The sequence below is a fragment of the Sorex fumeus genome, unplaced genomic scaffold, assembly GCF_029834395.1.
Source record: "Sorex fumeus unplaced genomic scaffold, SorFum_2.1 ptg000070l, whole genome shotgun sequence".
In the NCBI taxonomy this organism is placed as follows: domain Eukaryota; kingdom Metazoa; phylum Chordata; class Mammalia; order Eulipotyphla; family Soricidae; genus Sorex; species Sorex fumeus.
Genome location: NW_026606127.1, coordinates 3,228,495 through 3,248,536, shown reverse-complemented (window position 1 = coordinate 3,248,536; position 20,042 = coordinate 3,228,495).

Genomic DNA, 20,042 nt, shown 5'->3' with positions numbered 1-20,042 from the left:
CTAGCCCTCATCTGTTCTGGAGGTCTCATCTGTTCTGGAAAATCCGGCGCCGGGAGAAGACCTGGAAGAACTAAACCCTCTGGAGGTGAAAATCACGTGCACGCCCTTTGGGCATATTCGGGAGTCCCAGGGTGACTGGTGAGTGTGGTGCGCACCGGTGTGAGAGAGTGGACCGGTCCGAGCGAGTGCAGGAGTGTGATCTGTGCGTGTGTCCTTAGTGTGTGTATTTGTCTTATTATCCTTCTCTTAGTTCTGTTTATTGAGATTGTTTAATATGGGTCAGAATCAATCGACCCCCAAAGCTTTAATTCTTGATCACTTCTCTGAGATCCACAGGAAAGCTCAGAATCTGGGCTTGATGATCAAGAAAGGTAAGTTTGCCAATTATTGTTCATCAGAATGGCCTTCCTTTGGTGTGGATTGGCCCCCAGGAGGTTCCTTCTCTCCAAACCTTGTGGCTCAGATAAAGGAGGCAATCTGTGGAAGATCTGCTGTGAAGGTATGCTCCCTTGGAAATCTCTAGGGGCACTGGGGGAGGAATGTGATAACCTCTGTGTGAATGTGTGTGTGTCTGAGCACCCTGATAGGTCCTCCTGTCGGGCGTGATTTTGTAGCTCCACGACCTGGCACTCTTAAAGTCCCTCTAAAGTCACGGAGCTCGAGTGGGCTGCCTGAGATTCCATGCAGAACATAAGGTCAATGGTGGCACTGGCATAGTTGCCAGTCGCAAGTCACAATGCTGAACCACTAAGGCTAAGTTCTGCTCCGGCCAGGCAAGCATCTGAATGGTCTCTGCAAAGAGGCACCCCTCCTTTGTCTGTCTCGTGTCACCGTCCACTATGGGAGGAATGGGAGGAGAGCCCACTAGTGAGAAGATCCTGGGAAACTAAGGCAGATCAATTTCTAGGTAGAAATCCCTTTCCCCAAGCATTCTAACCAGCAGAATCAGCTAGAGGTCAATTCAAATGCTAATGGAGGCAGTCAGCAGGTTTAGCCCTAGGCAAAGTGAAGCAGAGAAAAGAAAAAAAAAGAGGTAAAAAGACAGGCAAGAAGTTTGTGGAAGAAAGCTTCAGCAGGGAACATTGGAATATGTGGCAAGCTAAGAAAGGCAGAACTTTTTCTCTTCTCCCCTTAATAGGCTTCTTGGAAACCCATGGCACTCTAGGTATGGCTCCACATGTGCAAGCTATGGTTGTGTGGACGCTCGGGAGGCAGGACCCAGGGATTCCTAGGGTGACTCAGAAATCTCTAAAGGAGACATCCTTTAAAGAGAGATTTTTCTGATGGGCTGGCATGCAGTTGTGGTCGTGTCCGTGCTCTCTCTAGAAACACAACACTAGAAACTATTAGGAGGAGAGCTTGCTAAGGAATTATCCTACCCTAGATTTTTCTTTTCCCTCCCTTTCATAGGTTATTGCTGACACTTAGGAGATATGGGAAATTCTACATCAGTACCTAAATATTCTCCTTTGGGTTGCTCGTTAAAACACCGGAAGAGCTTCCAAGTAGATGGTTTAGATAAGGAGTATCTTGTTGACCTCTGTAACACCACGTGGCCTGAGTGTAAGTTAGAATATTGGGAAGGATATACAGTGAATGGCAGTTTGCATTACCAGATCATTCTGCAGTCAGATCTTTGTAGGTAACAAAAGAAATAGGATTATCAAAGCAGAGGAGGCAGGAAAATGCAAGATCATGATACTAGCTCCCTGCCTCAGAACTAGCCTTGGCCAAAATATGGTAACATCTTTGTCATAGTTTATTTTGCCGGCTTATATCAACAAAAGCGCTTTCTTGACCCATTTTTAACAAGCGGGAGACTGGCTAGTCAGGCTGGGAAATGGGGAGCAGAGTTCCCAATCAGCAATAAGGTTTCTTCGCCCTGGGGACAGTCCCTTCCTTTCTCAGTCCATCAGTTTCTCCCTGCCATTTTTTGAAGGGTCAGATTGATCGATCAACTACAGATGTGTGCACATGTATGTGTGGTGTTTTAGTCAGTTCATTGTCTTGTCTGTCTGTCAGTCTGTCTGTGTCTGTCTATCTGTCTCTCTATGTGGAACACTCGAGTGTTGGGACCAGGCTGAAATCAGCAGTAGAAATTCTTGAGAAGTTAGTGATATGCAACCCAGTGACTTAAAAAATGCAGTTGTTTTTGGAACCTGTCAGACAACGGTTAAAAGAAGAATCCTTATCAGAAGGTTAAGCCAACAGAGAGAGTAGAATTCTCAATCTAAATTTCTTGGTAGGAGAACATTAATGATTATGTGATTAACAGTTGAAATCCTTTTGAACTTAAGAATCTTGTACTATCTAGAAGAGCTATGGAACTAGAGCCTGAAACTTAAGTGAAATAAGAGTTCAGAGAAAGCAAGACCTTATCTTATAAGCCTCAGCTAACTTTAATAAAAAATTAGGCCGCTTTTACAAACTACAGAGGTACAGAAGCCATTAAAATTAAGTTTCCTTGTTTTCCTAAACCGTGGCAATTTATAGGATAACAACTGGACTTGTCCATTCCTCCTTGACAGAAGGAGCTAAGGTTTATCATGTTACACCCATCACAGTGCTCCTGAGTCACTTCCATTCCTTTGTTTTTCTGTAACCACTTCTCTATGCTCTCCTCCCCAACCAGATAATCAGATTTCACCCTAGTCAGAATCTGTTATTTTGTAAGATCAGATCCTTCCAGGACACTGAACTTGTATTGTAAATTGTGAGTCGATCTGTAAAGTAAGAATCTGTCCTAGAAGAATGTCCTGACTAGTTTGGGTGAGGTTAAACATTTTTCCCTTTCAAACTGCCTTCAGTAAATAATTTCAGTATACTGCAAGAGGCAGCTTCCCTTATCTCACAGAGCAGATCTCAGGTTCTAGCCAGGCCTGATCTTTGGGATGTAGATTCCCAGCTCTAGCCAGGCTAGTCTTTGTTACTGGCCTGCAGATGTAAAGAAGCAATGTATGTTTTGCTGCCTCAATGTTCTTTCTCCTTTTTGCCCCTTTAGAAGTACCATGAGATTTTGGGGCTCTCTACTAGGTCTGAGAGAACAGGGGAAAACATGCTTAAGAGAACCTGAGTTCCTTTTATGGGATATAATGAGACTGTAAGAATGGGCAGCTAGGAGAGGCAGGAGAGATACGGGAGTGAATGGAGAGAGGATTGGAATAAACTGCAACTAAGATCAAGCAGCCTGGCCATAAGATTTCCTTCCTTTTCTTGCCCATCTCCATCTACCTCCCTGGAGTAGGGGAAACTACCGAACGCGGGCGGTGGGAAAGATAGATTGTTGCCATCCTTTTTGTGCTCACACAGCAATTCAAATATTTTCTTATGCTGATATCAAAGTTTGGTAAAAAAAAAAAAAATCCAAAGGGCTTTTTCTGTGTCTGAAAGCATGTTTGTATTTTTGTGGAATTGTTAAAAATGTCTGGTATAGAGAGCTCATGATTTTAAATAATTAAGGTACAAGAACTATTGAAATTAAGCCAAAGAAAGTTTTATCATGTTTTATAAAAATTGATTGTTTATAGGTGTTATGCTGGGTTAGAATATTTGACCTAGAAGGAGTTAAAATAACTATGACACATGAAAACAGGGTCAAAAAGTAATGGTTTAGTTTAAACTTGAGTTTCTAGAGTTATAAAATTGATTGCAAAGTTTGTCCTACCAGTGCTCTCTATGATCTCTGAGACTCTTGGTAACTAAAATTTCTAGAACTACTAAGAGTTATAAAATGGGTTCACTTCAGATGTCAGCCTTCTGTAATAGTTTCTGAGAATGGAGAATTGCATGGAAAATGTGGGAAATTTTACTAACTATGTTGTTAATCAGCCTGTCTATTGCTTAAAAGTGCATGCTATTATTTTGATAATTTTATTTCATGCCAAGCTTTGTCTCCAGATATCAACCTAGTCCTGACCTGAGAAATTTGTACCTAAGTGTGAAATGCTTTCTGTTTCATGATAATCTATGAGTGTTTTAATCTTTTTGTATTTGTGTTTTCCTGTAAATCAGAATTTTAAGATGTCTCCTGGTTAATTTCTAATGTAAAGTGATCTTTTGCCCAGTGGACATACCTTGTAAGAGCTTTAATTGTGAGCATTTTAAAGGCTTTTTGAATATCTATAGAACTGATCTAATGCTTCTGAAATAGCAATGCAGAGTACAGCTTTGTCATGTTAAGTGAGATGGTTGGTAACTTGTGTCTAAATTTGGGAGATCACATTGTACATTGTACTACTATAGATGTATGTCATAAGTCAGAAAGATAACGGATGGAGATATTGTCAGTGGGAAAAAAGAAAGGGATCCTGTTAAAGTGAAAATGGTTTTGAAATGAGATGAAGGAAAGTTACAGGACAGAATGAATGTTAAGGAATGTGCAGAGGGTTTGAGGTTGTGTTTTAAGAAAAGGAACTGATCAAATTGTATTGTTATAAGAAACTTTAAATTACACCTGCAGAATTGTTCTGGTGCCTGTTTGGTAAACTCTTATTGAAAAGATATTGGACAGATTGTCCAGACTCCTGGTACAGTGCTCTTAGAAAATGGGAAGTCAAGGTTTAAATGGTTAGTCAAGGTTTAAAAATGCTGCTAAATTGTACCCTTTATCGCTACAGATTTAAGCTTATTTTGACTAGGACCCACAGCAAATGGGTGTATTACACCTCACTGTGAGTAAGGTGAAAAGCTTGCTTTTCTCTTCTTTTGTACCTTCAGATGTTTTTGATGCTTTATGGCACTACGTTGGTTTGCATAAATACAGATAAGTCTTTCCTCTCTGTAATAGGGTCTATCCCTCATGCAGACAGGAAAAACCAGCCATGGGACCCCAAAGCCCTCTTTCAGGGAAACAGTCAGGGGATCTGTCTAAATGACAGGAGTAGGGATTTAACGGGCACTGTTTCAAGTACCCTACAAACCTCAGGGAGACCCTAGAGGCAGGCCGGCCCGAGGAAAGAAGTGGAAATCATCACTGCTATGGAGAATGAGGAATCTAGGACTCTGCAATGACTAACTCAGTCTGGGCCTACTCTCAGCGGCAAGGAAAAACCTGGAAATCAGGATTTCTCCCAGCCCTGAAGAGGGGATGGGATGGATTCCTTTCTGCCAGGACATCTCTGTGGAAAACGAGGACCAAAGCCACATCTAGCTCAACCTGAAGATTCGAGGCCATACATCCAGTTCATCGCAGGACATCTTCTGGCCAGGCCTGGGTAGCTCTGATGTGCCAGATAAGATTAATGCCACTTTTGGTGTGTCTCCTGTCTTTAGCCGATCCCCAGGACTTCTCAGTAAATAATGGGGTATCCCAAATGGAGAGTTCTCTAATCTTACTGTGTTTATGCAAAGGAACAAGCCAGATTTGTTAAGCTATCTTGCAAAGTTTTAAAATGAAGGTGGAGAGAAAACCATGTTTCAGTAACATGCTTTTTGTAAGAATCAGATTCTAATTCTACAGAGGTGATTGAATAAATGTATCCTAATCTTGATCAAAAAGTTACCCCCTTTGGGGAAATTTAGATAAAACTTGGTTTACTCTCTGTAGGAAAACAGCCTATTCTATAAAGGAATTCAATGTTATACATGCTGTCACTTGTCTGATCAGAGCATTGGAAGCCAGAGCCTTACTAGGGCGAAGCTCATCTCAAAGTGCAGAATTGCTTTCCCCCAGTTTGTGAATTGGCCAAAGTGTCAAGAAAGGGCATCTAAAATGGTTAAATTAGAATGGATTAATATCTAGTTCTAAAATACTGTGAATTTTCTTTCTATACTTTCTGTATTGCATCTCATTTTCTGTGAACAGTCATGTGGAGAGAACAAGGATGTTAACAGCTCTTTATTTTTGTTGCATCATGGGATTAACACCAGAGAATGTTTCCTCTAAGCCAAAATGCTCTGCAGAAGAGGAACGATGGACATTGGAGGTTTCCAAAAGGAAGATGATGGATGATTTACCAACAAGGAAAGTTTCTAACTCCTGGACCAATGCAGTGGAATATTATTAAAGGGACTCAGTAGCAAGTAAGGTAGAAGTAACTCAGAACTGTGCTTTCTGTGCCATTAATGAACCTAGTGGAAATCTTGATTCTCCTCTCCTAACACCTGTTCAGCATCAAGGAACTTAGAGGAGGATTGCAGCTTGACTTTATGCAAATGATCAAATGCTCATATGTTCAAGGTATAAATATCTGTTGGTTCTTATTGATAGCTTCAGTGTATGGGCAGACGCTTTTCCAGTCTGCACTGAGAAAGCCAGAGAATGGCTTGGTGTTTCTGTGTCCAGTAGAAAAATCTGGACACAGGAAGTCATTTTTCTATCAGCCAAACCTGTGGGTAGAGAACTCTGTCCTTACTGGGTCAGAAAGGAACTTCTACTCCTCCAGGGTCTAACCATTTCAAAGTGATATCCCTCAGTCTAATCAAACTGATCTTTTCTTTCAGATAACTTCAGGAACCCAACCAATTCATTGCTGAGGGCCACTAAAAAGCTGAGGTAGCATGAGATTTCACCCCTTGTGTAGGCAGGGCCAGCACCCCATTGTCAGCATGAAGCAGCTCCAGAAGATGGACCTTCTGCCATTCTCCCTTAAAGATTCAAGGTGGTGGAATCTCTAGGGGGGGCAATAGGATGTAGGCAGGTAGACAGGGAAGGCCCCCTCCCAAGGCAATGAAGAATGGGGATTTATGTGTGGTGTTGGGAGCAAAATGCTGCTTCTCTATACTGATTACACAGGGGTGGTCTGAGACTCCACGGCCAAGCTCGGGGAGGGCCTTGAGCAGCGCCGAAGAGAAAGGGAGGCCCAGGAAAGCTGGCACAAGTCCTGGTTTAATCAGTCTCCTTGGCTAGCTACCCTCCTGTCAGTGTCAGCGTCCACCTTGGAGAAGATGACCATCAGCTCCCGCTGCTCCAGCATGGCTCAGTGTCCCCCTCAAATGCTTCCGTGTCCATCCCCAGGAACACCTCCTGATGGTAGTCCTGGTTGAAGTGCCCGTCCAGCTCGAGCTTCACCCCGGAGAGGTGGTTGGGGGGCAGGGTCTCATGCTCATCTCTGCTGGCTCGGTCCTGAGCAGAAGAGTGGTTGGCAGGCTGTGCAAAGGTGCACATCAACAGCCCGAGCTCCAGGAGCCAGAGGCAGCAAGCAAGCGGGCTGCAGAGTGGGGCCAGTCTGCAGGTCATGGTCGGCTGGGCCTGGCAGGAGCTGTGCACCCACAGTCCCCCAGCAGAGTGGCCCAAAGCTGCTGTCCAACAACGCCGTCAACACTTCCGAAGAGATGGCTTTGTGGTGACCCAGACGCCCAGCTGGCCCACTCAGGCTGCCGCCATCCTGCTTCCACGCAGACTGGTTGTCATCCCCGTGCTCGTGGTGACTGTTGATCCCTGGGTCCTCAACTGCTTTGTGAACTTTGTTAGGCACCAAAATAACACTGTCCAGCTACTGGTACTAAAACAACAGTATCAGATTTTACAGCCTGCTGAGGAAGATTCCTCAGTATGAAGTGGAGAAAGGGAGGAATGTAAGGGTCAGGCCCAAAATGGACCACCACCAGAATTAATTTAGCTTAGCTTAATAGGAACCTGCATTGCAAAATAACTTGTTTTTCAAGGAACAGGTCTAGATAAGCTTTTTCAGATCTGCTTTATAGGAGCCTGCACTGCAAAATAACTGGTTTTTCTGCCCCTGACCAAGGAATTCAGATACAGGTACTCGAAGGGTGGGGGTCAGACCAGAAAACCGGATGTCTCTCATAAGACCCATGTTGCAAGACCCAGGACTGCCTTAAAAACCTGTCAGTTCCTAAGCACCGACGCAAAATGCTGATCTTTAAACTATAGGCTAAGAAGTGATGTACCATTAATTGGATCGGTTAGGAAAGCATATGTTGTTACAAATCTATTGGCTATGAAATGCGCGGGCTTTGCTGTAACGGCCAGTGAAGGCCTATATAAGATCGACTTTGAAGAGGTTCGGGGTCTTGCCTCACCTAACTGACCTGCGTGTCTGTGTAGGCGGCTTGACCCTGGCTAGCCAGTCTTACAATAAACCTTGCTTGCTGTTTGCAGTCTCTGGAGTCTCTTTGTCGTTAAAGGGAGATCACGATCTGCGCCCTAACAGAAGTGACTCGGGAGCACTGTGATGGGTGGAATTGGATAAACCTAAGCCCCGTGTACTTCAACAGAACCCAGGTGTGCGGGACAGGGGGATGTGATCTCCAAGGCTGCTCAGATCAAGACTGGGCCCCCTCCATCCAGATCCCCCATCTTCTAGTAGCTAAGTGTTACAACCAGAACAGCCCCTGGAGCCATGTAATCCCATCAATGGCCAAGATCCAGAGACTGGATATTCTTGGTAAGATAACAACTCTTATTGTCCAGTTCTCACTCTCAGAGAACCTGGTAGGCTTCTGCTAGTATCTTGCCTACATGGCAGAGTCTGTCCTTCTGGTCACTGTTTCTTTTGAAGTACAGAAGCTACTTAATTTAAGATAGTCCCCTTTGTTTATCTCTGTTTCCAGTTGCTTTGCAAGTGGAGTGTTATCTTTGAAGATACCTTTAACTTCAATGTCCTGGAGGGATTTGCCTACCTTGTCTTCAATGTACCTGAGGGATTCTGGTCTGATTTTGAGGTCTTTGACCCATTTTTATCTGACTTTTGTGCATGGTGTTAGGTAGAGGTCTGAGCCATTTTTTTTTTTTTTTGCATGTAGCTGTCCAGTTTTTTTTTTTTTGCACCGTTTGTTAAAGAGGACTCTCTTGCTCCACTTCACATTTCTTGCTCCCTTATCAAAGATTAGATGATTATATATTTGTGGTTGTGTGTCAGTATATTCAATCCATTTCCAATGGTCTGCGGCTCTGCCTTTGTTCCAGTACCATGCTGTTCTCATTATTATCACTTCATAGTAGAGTTTGAGGTTGGGGAAGGTGAGGCATCCATCGTTTTTTCCCCAAGAATTGCTTTAGCTATTAGTGGGTGTTTGTTGTTCCATTAGAATTTCAGGAGTGCTTGATCAAGTTCTTTGAAGAATGTCATGGGTATCTTTATAGGGATCACATTGAATTCGTACAATGCTTTGGGGAGTATTGCCATTTTGACAATGTTAATTCTCCCATTCCATAAGCAGGAGATATGTTTCCATTTCCTCGTGTCCTTTGTTATTTCCTGTTGTGTAGGTCCTTTACCTCCTTAGTTAAGCAGATTCCAAGGTTCTTGATTTTTCTGAGGCACGATTGTGAATGGAATTGCTTTTTCATTTCACTTTCTTCTCTCTCATAAGTTGCATATAAAAAAGCCATACACTTTTGGGTATTGGTTTTATAACCTGCAATTTTACTATGAAAGTCTATTGTTTCTAGAAGGTTTTTTGGTAGAGGTTCTAGTATTCTTTAAATAGAGTATGATATCTGCTGTGAATAGTGAGAGCTTATTGCTACCTTTCATACATAAAAACCCTTAATATCTTTTTCTTACCTTATTTCTATTGCAAGTACTTCCAGTACCACCTTGAACAGAAGTGCCAAAATGAACTATTACGTAGCACTTTCTGTCTGTAAATTTCTATGCTAAGAATAATGGAGTATACAGTGACATCTTAGTAATTTACAAGTAAATTATGAAGACAGATACTATAAAAATTTCTTTGTATAAATTTCCAAAATGTGTAGCTTTTATTAAATATATTAAGAATAAATCGTATATCTTGATTATACCCTGAAGATTATTTCCTTGTTAGAAGTTACCCTTCTAAAATGCAATAAAGTGACACATTTTAAAAATATTCATTATTTGCTCATTAATTCAATGAATCTTTGTTAGTCTGGTGGTGCAATGCCTCCAGGAAGTTAACTTGTACCCTCAGGTGAGTGCATCAACAGTCTGATGGTGTCTTCATGCTTCCTGATAAACTCAAATTGCCACTGTGCCTCTGGCTGGATCCCAACACCTCAGGACTGTTTCCCGAGAAATTAAACTCCCTAAAGATATGTGGGAGCCATGTTCACAAACCACACCTGGCTCAGCTATACAAGCTAATGGATTGGTCTTGTTTCAGAGACCCATAAACAAGTCTTGAAAGAGATCAAAAGCCACAGTTAACCTTGGACCTGCAAAAGGATGAACACACTAGGGTAAATCGAGGGAGGAAGGTTAGTTGGGTGCCCACCCAACCAGAACCCAGTGTAGCCACTTGCTCCCACAATCGAAAATCGCCACCATGCCCTCGTCTGGTTTCGAACTTCTCAGGATGGCCCTCACTGAAATATAACAGCTGAAAATTCAGATAGGAGGGTTTTGAGACTGAAATCTCCAGGCTTTCTCTGGGTCACAATGGGCATCCCATCCCCACTGCCCTGTACTTATGGAAGCCTCAGCAGTCATTTCCATACCTCAAAGCTACTCCAGCCTTAGCTTCCTGTAAAAAATACTAAATTCCTTGAACAAACATGATGACCTCTTAGTACATGTACGAGACCCATGATGCACAAAATAAAAAGGAGACAGAGGGAAAGAATCAAAGATCCTGCCATAGAGACAGGCTGGTGGTGGGGGTAGGGTGTTGGGGGATGGCTTTAGGGAACCAGGAACATTGGTGGTGGGAAATGTACACTAGTGGAAGGATGGATGTTGGATCGTTGTATGACTGGAAGCAAATTATGAATAGATTTGTAATGGTCTATCTCACAGATATTCAAAAAAACATTAAAAATATATATCCTTAATTTGTAACTCAGACTACTGATAGAACTTTAAAACCCAGCATAACTATTTTTGTGTTCTCTGTAGGAAAATAATGTTACTCACCTGTGTGCCAATAGCTTGAAGAATGCTAAACCCAAAGATACATCAATGACTGTCTTTGGCATGAATATTGTAATTGCAGCTATGCTATGTTTTAGAATCAGTTCATGGACAAGAAATCAAGAGGAGTGAGTGGCAAAGAGCATCAGTGTTGAATAGATACATAATGTTTGAGGAGCTTGCAAGGGAGACGGAAAGATTTGGCATGAGAAGAGGGAAGAAACAGAAGAGTGAAGTACTAATAAGTATCATGAGAAAAATGCAAGGGTGGACATTTCCTGGCAAGTGTCACACTCTGTTGAGCTTTTGGTCAGGATAAGTATTAGAAAGTATCTTTCCCATTTAGTGGTAAAAAGGTAATTTTGATGGGTGCATTTAAAAATTACTTTAAAAATTAGAATCACCAAGAGATACACAGTTACAAAGTTGCTCATTATTGAGTTTCAGTCATATAATGTTCTAGCACCCTTCCTGTATAATGGGGGCATTTTTGAAGGAATATCCCTGGTGGGAAGACTAGGGCATCTGAATCTTAACACATTTCACCAAATATATGATCTCTTCTCACATGATATACCCTTTCTCCCCTGCTTCTTTGATTTATGTTTTCATACAATATTTCCTTGTGAACCTCACCTCAAGTGAGGGTCCCTATTTAAGACAAGTACATGTTTCTGGGGCATTACATATTTTTCGGTTGCTGGGAGAGTCTCTATAGCAATGCTCAGGAGGTGTGGGGTCCCCACAGACAATTCTCAGAAAACGTGGTCATAGTGCTTGGGGTCCTCCTATGCTATACAGCCTTTGATACTCTGGCAATCAGGTGGTGCTGGGAGTCAAATTGAGTGCATGTGAGGCAAGTTCCATAAGCACTACACTATCTCCTGCGGCCCTGGGTATTAGATTGATGTCAGCATTCGAGGTCCTCCCTTTTATCAGAAAGCAGAAACTTGTGCAGGAGAAAGTGGAAGAGACCTTAGGGTTTAGCTAGGTTGACTGAGTACATGGTGGTACCATTAAGATTGGAACATAAAGTAAAAATAATACAAGAGAAATATCTAACAATAGCAAAGAGGGCTATAGTACTCAAAAAAATTAGAAACAGGCACATTGGCAATTAGTTTTAAAAAGCATCAAGGTGAGTATATAATATTGTGAGTGAACAAATCTACTCTATGGATTTATCTCATTCTTAAAATGGAAAAGGACAATGTGTTACAGTTACAAATTTACAAATAAGATATATACCATCTATTTCTGCTGTGTTCCTGTGCTTTACGAAGTTTTATTCTAATTTTATATTTAATTTAATGATTAAAACAGTATTTGCCAACTTTAAACTTTTAATGGAATTTTTTAAAAAAATGTTATTAAAATATTTTTTAAATGTTTTATTAAAATATTATTTAAAGGTAATTTCAAAGATGTCACGCCACTGGCCGAGCAAGTGAAAACAGAGATAGATAAATGGGACTATCTTAAACTAAGAAGCTTCTGCACCTCCAAAGAAACAGTGACCAAAATATAAAGACAGTCTACAGAATGGGAAAGGATATTCACCGAATACACATCTGACAAGGGGTTGATATCAAGGATATACAAAATACTGGTTGAACTCCACAAGAAGAAAACATCCAACCCCATCCAAAAATGGGGCAATGAAATGAACAGAAACTCTCTCAAAGAAATCCGAATGGCAAAAAAGCACAAGAGAAAATGTTCTACATCATTAATCATCAGGGAGATGCAGATCAAAACCACAATGAGATACCATCTCACACCTCAGAGACTGGACCACATTCAAAAGAAAAAAAGCAACCAATGCTGGCGCGGATGTGGCGAGATAGGGACACTCCTTCACAGTTGGTTGGAATGCCGACTAGTTCAGCCCTTTTGGAAAACAGTATGGACGATTCTCAAAAAATTAGAAATTGAGCTCCAATTTGACCCAGCGACACCACTCCTGGGAATATATCCCAGAGAGGTATAAATGTGTAGTCGAAGTGACATCTGCACTTATTTGTTCATTGCAGCACTCTTTACAATAGCCAGAAACTGGAAGAAACCTGAGTGCCCAAGAAGAGATGACTGGTTAAAGAAACTTTGGTTCATCTACACAATGGAGTACTATGTAGCTCTTAGAAAAGATGAAGTCATGAAATTTACATACAAGTGGTACAATATGGAAAGTATCATGCTAAGCGAAATGAGTCAGAAAGAGAGGGATAGACATAGAAAGATTGCATTCATCTGGGGGATATAAAGTAACAAAATATGAGATTAATACCCAAGAATAGCTGAGATCAACACCAGGAGGATTACTCCATAGCTTAGAGGCCAGCCAGGTATTCTAGGGGAAAGGGCAGTTCAGGTAGAGAAAGGAGCACCAAATGAAGGGTGTTTGGAGGATCCTCCCAGGAGGGGAGATGCATGTTAACAGTAGACTATGGACTGAACATGTTTGCCACTCAATGCCTCTTTTGCAGACCACAACATCCAAAAGAAGAGAGAGAACTAAAGGGAATGCCCTGCCAAAGAGGCAGGGTGGGGGGGTGGGGGGGAATTATCCATGGTGATGGAAAATGGGTACTGGTGGAGGGATGGGTATTTGATCATTGTATGACCGAAACCCAAGCACAAAGATTCGTAAATCTACAACTGTACATCATGGTGCTTCACTATTAAAAAAATTTTTAAAAGTTATTAAAAAAAGAAACATATGGGGCCAAGAGCTAGTGCAGTGTGTAGAGGGTGTTTACATTGTATGCAGCTAATCTGAGTTAAATCCCCAGAACCCTGAGCCTGCTAGAAGTAATTCTGGATAGAAAATCAGAAGTGAGCCCAGAGCACATCTAGGTGCACTCCCCTCCCCACAAAAAAGGAAGAAAAGAAAAGAAAACATATAACTGATTCTTGAGTAAAATAGAGATTAAGGGTGCTAACTCCTATATAACGTTTGAAAACCCCCAAATTTAATAGCGAGTCTAGTATTGACCAAGAAGATGGTTTATTAATAGTATTTACTTACATTGTCTGCTAGTTGTGCTATATGTGGTCTGTAAATCTGTAAATTTGATACATTTAAAAAATTTATAATGGATTTTATAATAGACTTTATAATACATTGGTATTTTGTGTTTAATATGTGACAAATTATATCTCTACTTTGTGGGTTATTTGGGCCATAGTATGTGGTGCTTGGGACTTCTGACTCTATGCTCAATGGTCATTTCTGGTGGTGCCAGCAATTAATTTGGGTTGACTGTTTGCATGGTACGTGCTTTAACCCCTATACTAAGTCTGGGGTCCAATCTAATCAATTATCTGCATATATTTTATACATGCATGGCATAATTTTCTTAGATTTTTGATTATTCTAGGATATACTGATCATCTTTAATTATTCCACATCAATACCAATGTCCAAAAATGTTTCAAAATATAATTATTGAAAAAAAATCATATAGAAGTTCAAATTTGTGTTGTTCGCGAAATAACTATATTAAGAAGAAATAGAACCACAAGAAACATACAAGTAAAATGAAGGTACATTTCTTTGGAGTCTTTAAATTATGTATTTATATTAGTGTATATACAAGTATAATTTTCAAAAAATAAATTTCAGTGACAATAAAATTTTTGAGCTTTTTATAATTGTAATGTTGTACTGCTAAGTCTATATTTATGTGAACATTTATATATATATTTGTCTATTTTTCTGATTGTTTACTTAAGATCTGTAGTTAAAAGCTAACTTACTGATGACAGGGTATGTGGCTCAGGGCTAAAGCACTTGGCTTGCATGTATAAAACTTTGGGTTGGCCTCCTGCAAGGCAAATGCCCTACCCACTGTGCTGTAAACGTTGTATAAAATATACTAATAATAAGACATAATGATGTTGGTGAACAGTGCAATATAAATGATTACTTAGTAATTTTCTTGATTTATTAATGAAATATGTAAGCTCTTGAGTATAATGGGAGTATTTTTCTAACGTAAGAGTCTGAGGAAGGTGAAACTGTTATAACTGTACTGTAGGATTCCATCTCCCTAGCCTGCTTCATTCTACCTCTCTCTCTACCCAATCCGGTATTCTTCTTGGAAATCTGATTGGCTAGCCTCAACCTTTCAACTGCCTATTTTATGACATCATTCTCTCATCAAACCAACCAACAGCTGGTAGAATCTTGGGGTTCCCATGCAGGTGTTTGTAAACAAATTTGAAACATCATGTCAAGTGACCAGTGACCAATAGCTGGAATGGTGGGTACCACTTTAGGTACCAGATGGTTACCTTAGACAAACACGGAAATGCCATACAAATTTTATTTATTCTAATATATTTTTAACAAATTGAAGAGATGCATCATAGTTAATTGGTTGTTAATAAAAGTTATGAAGTTTGAGAAGCTGTGGTTGTTTTGGGGAGAGGTCAGGGGTTGAAGGATGGCATGGGAAAGAATAGGAAGTTATAGAGAGGGCAAAGGAGGAATACACAAGACTCTAAGAAAGATATACTTGGTCCAGGGTTCTAAAGCCCATAAGAAATTGCATGGGCCTGATGAAGTGTGGGGTAGAGTCAGAGGAATAGTATTGCTGACAGGGCATTTGCTCTGCAAGCAAGAAGGACCCAGTTCAATTCTTGCAATCCTTTAGGGTCCCCAGAGACCCACCAGATGTGAAACTTGAGCGCAGAGCCAGGAGTAAGACCAGAGCACAGTCAAGTATGCCCCTTCCCTGGTGTCCTCAAAAAAAAAAATGGGAGAAATGACACAATCTGGGGATTAGGATTAAAAGAAAAAAAATTGGAATAGGCTAAAGAAGGCAGATGACTCAAAGGTGACCCGAAATAAAGTTAAAATTCTTTCATGGAGGCTGTGTTTATGCCTCAGGGCCACTTTTGGAAAATAATGAAATTTGAGACACATCTCTAAAAGGTTTGGGTGGTCTAATCATAAATGATGCCTGGGGGTTGTGAACACATACACTGGGGAATGAACCTTCCAGATGAGTGGTAAACGCCCTCAGAGTCATTCAAGGATGACTCTTAACAGGGACCAAGCCAAGAGAACAGTTGCAGCATGAAGCCTGAAGATGAGCTCCTGGGAGATGCAAAGATAAGTCACCATGTCCTCTGGCCCTCTGTTCAGCACCCCTACCTGCACCATTTCCCTTATTCCCAACAATATTCAGAGTCGCTATCACGGTGACACTTTGCTATCTAGTATCAACAATGAGGTTCATTGCCTCTGTAAGTCTTTGCATTTGTAAACTCCCCGCTGTGGTCAAGCCTGCTTTCAGGCAATGGCATCTGGACATTTCTAGCAGGGGGAGCTCAAATTATATTATCTTGAGGGGCTGCACTGTGGTCTTCCATGGTCCCTGGTGATTGTAGCCTTCTCTACACATCGCGTTTAACTGCATCTCACACAAGAACCAACGTTATAAGTGTTGTTGGGACTGTGTTGGGGGATGTACCGGACTAAGACATGCGCACTAGGTCACCACTCCCAAAGCGGTTGGTACCGCTTAACCTTGATCCTGGAAGTTGGTGGTGGAAAGAGATGGTCCTAGGAGAGTTAATGGGGTGATGGATGGATGGATGGCAAGGAAACCGTGAAGGGTAGGGAACTGCACAGCTGGTGATCATCATAGGAGAGTTGGTAGATGTGTTTTAATTACGTTAATGTTTTTTGAAAAAGATAAGCAAAACAAAAATATGAAAACATGATAGGTTCCAAAGAACAGGTTACATATAAGACCGAGAGAGCTGAAAGGGCGGTCATTCCTTCTGGAGCTTTCAATCATAACATTTACGAAAGTTTGTATTTTCACGTTACTTAGCTGTGGAGAGGAATAATGAGAAACAGAATGCCACCAGAAAAGCAAACTGAATGACCACCTTTCATAAAAGCCAGGTGAAAGGTGTTCACATGGATCCCAAATGCAAGTGGGTTAACAGGAACATATATTTAATTAAGTCTGCTTGGTACCAGTAACTACTTTTGTGGAAATGAAGGAAAACGAATGCAGTTTCTGACACACTGAGAATAAACTGCAAACAAATTTTCCCAGGAAAGGGTAGTTGACTGGTTGGGACACAACAACTTGAATAGTGTTTTACTAACTTTCATGTGTGGCTAGAGGAAAATGATCCCAGTAAACTCTCGAAACTAACAAACTTCAACTCCCTTGAAGGAAAGTTGTATTCAGTGAGGAAAAAATGCTGAGAGAAAAGTCTGAAATGATGGAAAAGGAGACAATAAGTGGAAAAGGAAGGACTTGACATTTGGGTTCCTCTGAAAACAAAGCTTGAAACAAAAGATCTGGTCAGCACATGATTTACTGAGAACGGGATCTGAGAGGAAAAGAGTGATATCAGGGATGTGAACAAGGAACATCCAAATTAAGGAAGACTTTGCTAGCTGATTACCCCATGGGCAACATGGTTCCAAGACTACCAGAACTTACCAAGGAATTTACTTTAATTTTCTTTCTTTCATATGGTCAATTACAACATGTTTTTTTGCATAATTCAATGACACTTTGGAGTGTCCATTTCTTTCTCAATATTCTTTTCACTTGTGTAAGCATCTTAAACAGCTGCTGGATAACAGAAGTATTTGATCAGACTTATTTTTTTACTATAAGTTTAGTTGAGATTCCGGAAAACTAGATCTAAAGTGAAGTTTGTTTTGATTAGTAGAAGTAGAATAGCGAGGACTAGGGATGGAATTAGAGATTATAGTGTACCATATTCAGTTCCTAATAGAAGAAGTCAAGGACAGTGTCCCAAATAGACTATTGAAAAAGATATCCATCTCCATTTAACATGGAAATTCAGCATATTTTATATTAAATTAAAAATGAATTAATATTCCTGTATTTGGTCTTTTAAAAACATTCAAGGTTGGTTAAGGAATCAAACACTGCCGATGAAATCATAACAACTTAATCATAAAATCCTGATTACTACTTAAGTGTCCAAGAATGTCAGTGCTAAGAATTATTTCCGTTGATCTCACTAGTGCATATGATAGGCATATGAATACATCTGTGTGAATAAATAATTGGTATCTAATTTAGAGTCTTACCATACATGGTTGTGGGTATTGTTTAATAGCTATGTATATTTTCATAATTTTGCAATAAGATCTTGGGGTGTGAATCCTTGAATCTTAAATACCTTTTCGTATGTTCCAGCACTACCTCCTCCCACGTTAATTACTATATATATGACCTCCTAAGGAGTCATTGCTTTTTTCACTTTGTTTTAGTCTTTCTCTCTCTCTTTTCAAATGTGAGTTATCTGTTTCAAATCAAGGTGCATGTATTTGGTGTGGCAGTTTTAATCTTTATGAGTTATTTATATTTTATTCATTTATTTTTTAATTGAATAACCATAAGATGGGCCATTACAAAGCTATTTTATGCAATTTAATTTTTAATCCTTTCAGTGAAGCCAGGGAAAATCTCTTACTCGGGAAATTCAGAATTTCCATATTTCAAGTGAATCAAAACTGATTGTTTTTGTATTTTTTTATTTTTTATTATTTTTTTGATAGAAACGGGACCACCAAATAATGGGTGTTGGGAGGATCCTCCCAGGATGGGAGATGCATGCTGAAATTAGACTCTAGACCGAACATGATTGCCACTCAATGCCTCTTTTGGTATTTTTTTAGATAATTGTTCCTCTCTTCTGTTTGCTTAGGTCCGGGACTTGGCCTCTCCCCTTGTTGTTCTTTCAAGAAGCCAGAGAGACGTCTTTAGGCAGGAAGAGCAGCTCAGCGGCAGGGTCTCTTGGATGGGTTTGGTGCCATCTTCTTTCAGAAATTGATTTAGTGTTTCGTACCAATCTGAAAATGGCTTGGGATTTAAACTGAAGGTCACATATAGAACTGAGTGTTGAAAGGAGGAAAAGGATAAGCATGATAACCTTTCAGTACCTGTATTGCAAACCATAATGTGCAAAAGGAAAGAATGGGGGAGGGCAGGAGAAAGAGACAGACAGCGAGACAGACAGACACAGAGACAGAGAGAGACAGACAGACAGACAGAGTCAGAGAGAGAAGAAAAGTGTCTGCCATAGAGCACAGAGGCTGGCTGGGGGTGGGTGGCAGGAGGGAAAATGGGGACATTATAGGTTGGAAATGTACACTATCATGAAGGAATGGGTGTTGGAACACTATGATGGAAACTCAATCACAACTTTGTAGCTGTGTATCTGTGTAATTGTGCATTTAATTTAAAAATTTTAAGGAAAAAAATAAGATTTCAAATGAAAAATTTGAGAGATTTCTGACGAAACAGGCATTCTGGCAGAAACCTCACTGCTTGAGCAACAATACTTTCAGAGAGGTCAATTTCAAAATTTCAAAAATTCCCATATTAAAGCAGTCAGAAGCAAAACCCCTGTTGTGTCCCCAGCCATAAGAGTGAGCTGCACACACTCTTTACGATAGCCAGAATCTGGGAATAACCTGAGTGCCCCATAAATGAAGACTGGTTAAAGAAACATTGGTACATTGCCACAATGGAGTACTATGTAGGGGTTAGAAAAGATGAAGTCATGAAATTTACATACAAGTGGTACTACATGGAGAGTATCATGTTAAGCAAAACGAGTCAGAAAGAGAGGGACAGACAGAGCCAGATTGCATTCACCCGGAGAACATAAAATAACACAATAGGAAACCAACTCCAAGAGTGGCCGAGGTTAGTGTCAGGAATTTTTCTTCATAGCTTGGAGACCAACCACAAACGCTAGCAGAAAAGGCAGCTCAGATAGAGAATGGAGCACCAAATAAAGGGTGTTGGGCGGATCCTCCCAGGATTGGAGAGCATGCTGAACATAGAATATAGACCAAACATGATTGTCACTCAATGCCTCTTTTGCAAACCACAACACCTAAGAGGAGAGAGAGAACCAAAGGGAATGGCCTGCCACAGAGTCTGGGTGGGTTGAGGGAATGGGAGATGGGAGGGAGACTGGGGCCCATTGGTGGTTGGAAATGGGCACTGGTGATGGGATGGGTATTTGATCATTGTAACATTGAAACCCAAGCACAAAAATTTGTAAGTCTACAGCTGTACCTCATGGTGTCTCAGTAATAAAAATTTAGAAATTAAAAATAAAAAAATTGAAACTTAATCACTTAATCACTTAACTTTCCATTAGTCGTCGATTTGCATGAGCAGACGCCAGTAACGTCTCCATTTGTCCCTGTCGCGTGCTAGTGTA